Here is a 9,345-nt window from a genome sequence, read left to right as displayed (position 1 = left end):
AGGTTTCTGCACAAGGTGTTAGGTGGTTAAAAATCCATTTGGTGCATTGACATTCATTAGTCGGGTGAGTTCAAGAGGCATGAGGTAACGTTGCAGCTCTATAAGAATTAGGTTAGACCACACTTGGAGAATTGCATTCAGTTCAGGCCATCTCAATGCAGGGAGAATGTAGATACTTTGAAGAGCGTGCAGAAAAGATGTCCCAAGATGCTTTCGAGATTGGAGAACATGTCATATAATGCAAGGGTGAAAGAGCTAATGCTTGGACCTCTGCTGTTTGCAATATATATTACTAAGTTGGATGAAAATGAATGTGGTATACTTACTAAGTTTGCAAATGACATGAAAATTGGTATAAATGTAGATAGCAAGGAAGGCTTTCTAAGGATATAGCAGAATATAGATCAGTTGCAAATTAATTGAAAAAATTGGCTGAGAGATAACAGATGACCTTTAATCTGAACACGTATGAGATGCTATCTTTTGTGGTCATATGCATTAGGATATGGTAAATCACAGGACCTTTAGGAGAATTGAAGTATAGTGGAATCTTGGAGTATGTCCATAGCTACCTCAAAGTGCCACCACGTGTGGATAGGGTGTAAAATGAGTGTACAGTGTGTTTTCCTTCATTATTTGCAAGTATCCAGTTCGGTGGGTTCACAGAGAGATGTGTTTGGACACAAGTGTTACAATCAAAAGTAACTTTATTGAACACACAGGAAACAAACAGGGGGAGATGTCAAATGATACTTAATAACTACTAAGCAACTATATACTGTAGACATTCATATCAGACCCAGGTTGGACTCCGATACTAGGAGCTGCCTACCTTCTACACATTCCCGCATGTGTACACATTTCACAGACAGGCACTTTCAAACACATCCCCGATTCCCTGGATCACAGAACTACTCAAGTATAGTTCACACCTGGAGGTTAAACTCCATGCTACTTAAAAGGCAGGAATTTAGAGAGTTTATTGAATGCCAAATTAAAACATATTTTGAAATAAACACAGAATCAGTGAAAGACAAATGTATATTATGGGACGCAATGAAAGCCTTCATTAGAGGACAGATAATTAGTTATGTAACTAAGATGAAAAAGGACTACAATCGAGAAATAGAGCAGTTGCAAAGAGAGATAGTAAGTAGAGAAAAGGAACTAGTAAAAAGGGATGATATAATGAAAAAGAGAGAATTAGCAGACAAAAAATAAAATACAAAACATTACAAACGTACAAGGTGGAGAAGAACATAATGAAAATGAAGCAAAAGTATTACGAACTGGGAGAAAAAACACATTAAAATATTAGCCTGGCAACTTAAAACAGAACAAGTTAAAAGAACTGTATTGGCATACCTAACAGAACCAGAAATATCAATAAAAGAATTACATAAGAAATTGAAGGAATATGGAGAAATATCGGGGTACAAGATCAACGCAAATAAAAGTGAAGTGATGCCAATGAGTAACGCAGACTATACAGAGTTTAAAAAACAATCACCTTTTAAATGGCAAGCGCAAGCAATCCGATACCTAGGGATCAGGTTAGATAATAACTTAAGCCACTTGTACAAACTAAATTATCAACCACTAATAAAGAAATTGCAAGAAGACTTAGAACATTGGAAAGAATTACCATTAACATTGATAGGGAAGGTAAATTGCATTAAAATGAATGTTTACCCAAGGATACAATACTTATTTCAATCGTTACCAGTTCCCTTAACAGAGAACTTCTTTAATGAACTAAAGAGAATAATAAGGAAATTCTTGTGGTAAGGGGGGGAATCCGAGGATAGCGTTAGATAAATTAACAGAGTGGTTTGCAGATACCAAACTTTAAAAATTATTATAGAGCTGCACAATTAAGGTATTTATCAGATTTTTACCAGACAAGGGAAAAACCAGACTGGACTAAGATAGAAGTAGATAAAATAGGGGAGAAAGAACCGGAACATATTCTTTATAAGTGGGATGAAAAGCTGGTGCAATATAAAAGCTCACCAGTATTGAATCATTTACTTAATATATGGAAGAAGATCCACTTAGAAAGGAAAAAAAAACGAATGACCAAATACCAAAATTGTTATTGACATAAAACCCACTAATCCCTTTTACTTTGTAATGCTCTTTGCATGTTGGTGTTAATTGGCTGCACTGCTTGCAAAATAAATCCTCCTTGTTTGTACCAGTTACAATGTAACAATAAACTTGAACTTGGGACACACTGCCAGACATGGTAAGCTAAGAGGCCTGTTCCTCTTCATGATACTATATTCTCAGTCTATAATCTCTGGAAAAATATGTGAACTGGTAGGACAGCTGCGATGCTCAAAGAACATTTTTCACAGAAGGTATGACTCCTGGAAACAATCTTTTGATTGGAGAGATTCTCATTTGGAAAGGAGAAAAATATTCAGGATTAACCACTTCTCATTTCGATTCAATCCTAATTGTATCAGCAGAACGTGAAAGGACACTAAACTGCTACATTATTAAAATTCTTGCCTAGGATTCTCTGGAATCATTATATTCACTGATTATAATTAAGACAAGCAAATTTGAACCAAGCTCATTGAAACTGTAGAGCAAACAATGAGAAGCTGGAGAAACTCACTGGGTCAGGCAGCATCCATGGGTAGAAAAGACCACTGACCCTGCCTGACCCGTTGAGTTCTTCCATCTTCTCATTGTTTGCCCAATTTCCAGTAACTACAGTTGTGCTTGTTTTTTCCCCCCTCCCTGCTACTGTTATATAGTGACCCCTGCTGGAATATATACACATTTGCAAGGATGAAAAGAAGTCGGTATATGGCAGCCTAAACAATTACAAAAGAGTGTGCAATTTAATCATTATAAGAATTCAAAGTAAAATCATACATTTAAATTACTTCTAAATTCAAAAACAGGAAGAGACCAACAGAATTCCCAGAAAATGGCAGACACTTATTCAGGTTATCTTCTGAATTTGGGAAATTATCATTTGCCGAGGGGGTGGGGTGAAACATTCAACATTCCCCCACTTTCATGGCAAATGTCACTGGGGTCTGTTAGGTCTGCTTTGTTCATGAATGAGTGAGACAAACACCAGACTGAGTCGAAATCAGAGTTCTTTGTTCTTTATTACCGGATTGTAACACTTGCGACTAACCATGTTAGTCGGAGAATGCATTCTGCCGTTATCAGCAAAATGGTGATTTTTTATACCCTTGGATACATGCTTAGAACATCATCATATCATTACTTGTCCAATGACTAAAACTGTTGCTATCCTTTCCCTGCTAGCTTCCTGCCTCTCAATCCATCAATGTCTCTCTTATCTTGTAAGTACAAGGATGCATTCACATCTTGTTACAGCCCTGCACATTCCCATCTCATGATGTTTTACCTTACAGGTCGCAGAACTAAAATGTAGAGGTCCACATCAGAAATCTCTATTGCCTTAGCGCAATCAAGATCTGAGAAATCTCTGGAGTTAAGATGTGCAAATCTATAAAGTAGCATAATGGGCCATGGCATGGGGTTTAGACCAGGTTTTTGACTGAATAAATAAAGAAATAGAATCAACCGTGGCAATTTCCTCTACTGGGCAGCAATGTAACTTTCATGTACAAAATATGGTTGGGAGAAAGTGATACTGTCTCACTCCTATTGTTCTGCACTAATAACAATGAACCAGTATGTATCATGTGTTCCTCTGCTTCTTTTCACATTGTTGAATGTCATTAGTTTCTGGGTTAGGGTGAAACCAAGCCTCCCAGTCAGGATCTGATGAACATCACTGACATGAAGTGGTCATGCCATTTGGGTGATTGATGTGCAAGTTATCTGGCAGACTCTACTGTATAAAGAAAAAGCCATTTTCAATTAAATTTGATACTTTTCAGTTGAGAACATTTTCTTCCAATAATGCCTATGTCTCTTGGATTGTTTTTTCTCTCAAAAATGACAAATTGTATGGAATGTTGGCCAAGGTAACTGACATTAATTCAGTATGGTCCTGACAAAAACATTTCTGTTCATCCAGAGTAAACCTTCGAGAAAGGGCTGGCCACTTTACAGACTTAAAAAAATTTTTTTTTCTTTTCCATAAATATGTTAATACAATAGTTAAACTTTTATACAAATCAAGCATATTAAATGTTTTTAAAACAGAACAAAAAAATCAACCCCACCCCCTCCCACAAATACAAAAATGTAATTTCACACACTGTCAGAGTTCTAATTTTTTTCCCATGATTCTCTTTCTGGGATATCACATTTTTAAATACGTACATTGATACATTGAAGGGTCAAATTTATAATTGAACCCCTACATAATCCAAGTATGGTTTCCATATCTTAATAACATATTGATAAGATAAGTATTTTCTCCATAGGTATACAGCTACCTATCTCCAGGCCCAGTAGAGGAGAGTCAGACTTCCAAGTGATTGCTGTATGCTTCTTTGCCACAGCCAGGGCAACTTTAACAAAACAAAAACCTTGAAATTTAGTCAGTTTATCCCTCACTTCCATAAAGTTGCCAGAAGGTACAGCTCTAGGTCATATGTGAAGGTCACTCCTATTATTCTTGTTGGTGTTTCAGTCTTGACTGCGATACTAGATAATAGTTTTACAAATCTGATACTCTTCATTCTCCCAATTTATATTCCTTGTCAATTTTTCCATAGATATCCTAGGTACTTTATTATTCCAAAGAAATTGGAATATCTTCAAAAAAAATTCCTAGGCAAAGAAAAAAAAGGGTTTGCAGTCTTGTCATCACACAATTAACCCTCCCAACTAATGTGATAGGCAAGTCATTCCATCTTTGTAAATCCTCCTCTATCTTTCCAAGAAAAGGGAGATAGTTAAGCTTATATAGGTTTTGTAGATTATTATCTAGATTATTATTCTAGTTTCCATTTAAACCAGATTCCTTTATGATACCTTTCATAATCAAAATTTGCTAATGGCATTATTTCACTTTTTTTCCAAATTAATTTTGTAACCTGAAACTCTCACATATTTCTCCAATGTGGTCTGTAGTTTGGTCAAAGATTTGACCGGGTCATATAAATAAAGCAGCACATCATCCGCAAATAAATCAATATTATGCTCTTCCTGGCCAACTCTGAATCCCTTTATGTGCGGGTCCCTCCTTATAATTTCTGCTCGTGGTTCAATTGCCAGAACAGATACCCTGGAGATAGTGGGCACCCCTGCTGACTGAATCTAATCAAAGGAAACATTGATGACATTAGTTATAATTTTGGCCTGTGACTTATGGTAAAGAGTTGTTATCCAATCAATAAATATTTGGCCCATTCCAAACTTTTCTAATACTTTAAATCAGGACAGCCACTTTAATTGGTCAAATCCCTTTTCTGCATCAAGAGATATAGTTATACTTGAGTTCACTTTAGACTTAGCCAAATGAACTATATTAAATATTCAAGCCAAATTGTCTGCAGTGCCTTTTTTTAAAGAAGCCTACCTGATCCAGATTTATCAATTTAGGTAGATATTTCCCGTGTATTAGCTAGTGCTTTGGCCAAAATTTTATAATCTGCATTAACAAGGACATAGGTCTATGAGAGGATGGTTTTTGTGGATCTCTGTTATTTTTCAGTAGTGTTGAGAAGGGTTCCGGGAGAGTCTGAGTCTCTACTGCCCAGTCTAACACATCCATGATAAGAGGCATCAAAAAATCCTTAAATTGTCTGTAAAGAATTTGGGCAAGAAATCATCTTATCCCACTCATTTATTTGCCTGTAATGTATTCAAGGATTTTTCAATTTCCTCTCTAGTAAAGGGGGCATCTAATTCCATCTGATCTTTGGCAGCTCAATCGCCAAGGGAAATTCATCTATTTCATCTACTCCCCACCCCCCCCGAAATTCTGATTTATACAGTTTTGTATAAAATTTTTAGATTTTTCATTGATTTCCTTAAATATGTTAATTTGTCAGGATCTATTTGAATTGCATTGATTATTCTTGATGTCTCCTCCGCCTTTAATTGCCATGACAAAGCGTTGTGCTCTATCTCCCAATTTGTAATACTTCTGCTTTGATTTTAAAATAGTTTTTTTCTATTTTATACGTTTGTAATGTATCATATTCTAATTTTTTATTTTGTATTTATCTTTTGAAACTGTTCTCTGGTATTCTTTTTCCAACTCTGTGATATCTTTCTCCAGACTATTGACCTCTGCCATATGTTCCTTTCTTTTTTGGTATATGAAATTATATGTCATCTTAAATAAGCCTTGAGGTATCCAATATTTTTTTAAAAACTATTGTTAGTTGAGGGTCGATTCATTTCACAAAACTATTTTATTTATCCCCTAATGAAATTACAGGAATCAGTCCTTCTCAACAGTGTGGGACTAAGACACCACCAATGACTCTCTTGCCTCTGGCATCGTTATCATTAAAGCCAGTGGAGCATGGCTTTAATCTGTTTCAACTACTCTGCTTTTCAATTGTGCAGACAATAGAAAAAGATCAATTCTCCTACAGGAATTGTAACTTTTGAGTAGAATGAATAATCTCTCACCCTGGGCTGTGAATGTCTCCATACATCTATCAGATTTAAATTCTTCATAAAAGAAAAAAAGTAACTTTTGCTGCTTTTTGCCTTTGTCATTATCTCTGCTGATTTATCAAGGATGGGGTCTAAAGAAAAATTAAAATCTCACCCAACCAGTACATTTTGTCTTCCTTCTATTGTTTTTTTTTAAAAAAACATTCTGAAAAAAGGATTCATCATCAAAATTTGGAGCATAAATATTCATAAGCATCCAGGATTCTGCATATATTAAACAAAGTGGCATTACAAATCTTCCTGCTGGATCAATGGATGTGTCTTCAACCAACACCGGTATATCTTTATTAATTAAAATTGCTTACCCCTCATTTTGGAATTAAAAGAGGAGGATATGATTTGTCCCACCCAATCCCGTTTTAATATTATGTTCCAGTTTTGTGCAGTGTGTTTCCTGTGGGAAAACTGTATCTGCCTTTAATTTTTTTAAAGTGTGCCAAGGCTCTTTTTTCCTTTTTATGGGTCGGTTAAACTATTAACATTATAACTAATGAATTTTAACATTTTACTCTAACGGTGACATATACAAATAACCCTGAAAGCCCACAAAAAAAGTTCATACCAGCTGAGAAAGAACTCTTCCCCTTAACTTCAGCGCCATTTTATAAAATCTCTCCTTCGGCCCCATTAACCCCCTTAAATCGGAGTATTTGCCTTGCTACTATTTTCCTAAATATTAACCCTCTTTTGAGCTCTCTTATATATATTTCCATATCACTTTAACTGCTCAAAATGATTCAAAGTATAACTCCTTTTTTTCTTTTATCCAGTCGTTACCATTTACAGTTCACTTTGTCTTTTTCCTATTCTTCTTTCTTGGGTCCACCTTATTGTTCTTGTCGAAATTTCTGTACCTCCTTTGGGGATTTATAAAATCTTTGGGGTCTCTCTGACAGATCGATCCTCAGCGTCACTGGGTAGAGCATTGAGTACTTTATATTCGGTGTTCTCAATTGTCTTTTAACCATCAAATTATTTTTTTTATATTGTTCACACTTAAATCTTGAAAGAATAGTACTTCTGACTCAATTGGGCCATTGTTTTCCACGGCATATTCGGCCTGCTGATTGTAATATTGCCTCCTGATCCCGGTATCTTAAAAATCTTACCAGGACCGGACATGGTCTTTGATCCTCCTGTCTTTTGGGGCTGAGGGTCCAGTGAGCTCTCTCCACAAGCAGACTCTCCTTGAATCTTCCTACTTCCAACATTCATGGGACCTATTCCTCAAAGGAGCTCTTGAGGTCATTCCCTTCAGTCCTTTCTTTTCATCCGATGATTTGGACTTTATTTCTCCACTGAGGTTTCCCATATGGTCGATTTTATGTAGCAACAGTTGTTTATCCAGTTTCCATTTCTTTGCATTTTCCTCCATGGTCTTTAGCTTGTTATGGGTCATTATCAGGTCATTTTCAACCTGGCCCATCCGAGTCATTAGGTTTTCGATTGCCATTGACATCACTGCTATTTTCTCTGCTACCCCACTCAGTCCATTTTTCACTTGAGAGAATTGTCCACTCAGAATCTTCTTCTTTTCCAGCACTTTTTGAAGATCTTGTGTCGACCCCAAACCCCCCCCCCCCCCCTAATCTTTTTGGATTTCTTCTCACATCATGACAGCACCTTCTTCACCACTCCCTTGTGGACGTTCTCTCGACAATCTTGGCTATTTTTCAGCTTCTTCAATTTTATTTTTTTTCATCTTACTTTTCTTGCCTGTCATTCTTTTGTTTTTACCAAAAAACATTTTTTGATTTGATGACTTTGAATTGTCCTTTTATTTGATCTTCACGGAGAGCTCTTCCAACCCAGGTCCTTTTCATGGCCAGGCCCGCCACTTGCAGAAAAATGGGTAATGGATAATGGACAAACCAAGCATGGAAGGTTAATGAAGGAAAATACAAATTCAATACAGTCATTATAAAGAAGAATGGAAATCAGCAAAATAATATATAATGTCAAAATTTTACATAACATTTGAAGTACTATGCAAATGGGTGGGCCCAAAAGGTCTATATTTGGTCACATTCTCAAAGGTCTTCTGCCTTTCTCCTTTCAGCAGTGGAGTCGTAAATTTAGCAAGCAATGATACACAAAAATAAATCATATTTACTTATTTCAGCTTTGCTTCTTTTGTTTCTGGGTTACTCCCACATGGAATGGCTTAATTTATAGAGTCTATCAATAATGGTTCCTGTTACATGACTCTCATCGGCTCTCAGCAAGTTTCCATTCCTGCCAATGCTAAATTAAACAACATGGTCTGTTACTTGTAGGAATGAGCAAAATGAATAGTCTGGCTATAACACTCCTGTTCAGCTAGTATCTTCTGTTTCACCTTCTGTGACAGTAGTAGAAGTGCTTTTGTTCCTTTGCTCAGCATAATCATAATTATTTGGAGTCAATCTTACATAAACTGTGTTCTTCTCATTTCACCCTCTTTTGCATCCATTAATTCTTTTTAAGGAGATGTTCTTTAGAAAAGAAATATAAATCATCTGAACCATCCATTTCAGTTTCCTAAAATAGCAGATCAAAATGTCAAGCATTTTCCCAGTTATTTGTTGTTTTTTTTTAACCTCTAGCTAAATATAATGTAATTCACTCTATTTGTCCTAAAGAATTCACAGATAAATATTTAAAAATTTTAATCCCAAGCATTTATGGCATAGCAGTTAGCGCAAAGCCTTTACAGCGCCAGTGACCAGGACTGGGGTTCGAATCCTGCGCTTTCAGTAAGGAGTT

Source organism: Narcine bancroftii, chromosome 8 (genome assembly GCF_036971445.1).
Source record: "Narcine bancroftii isolate sNarBan1 chromosome 8, sNarBan1.hap1, whole genome shotgun sequence".
NCBI classification, from domain to species: domain Eukaryota; kingdom Metazoa; phylum Chordata; class Chondrichthyes; order Torpediniformes; family Narcinidae; genus Narcine; species Narcine bancroftii.
Note: the sequence above shows the minus strand (reverse complement) of the source record.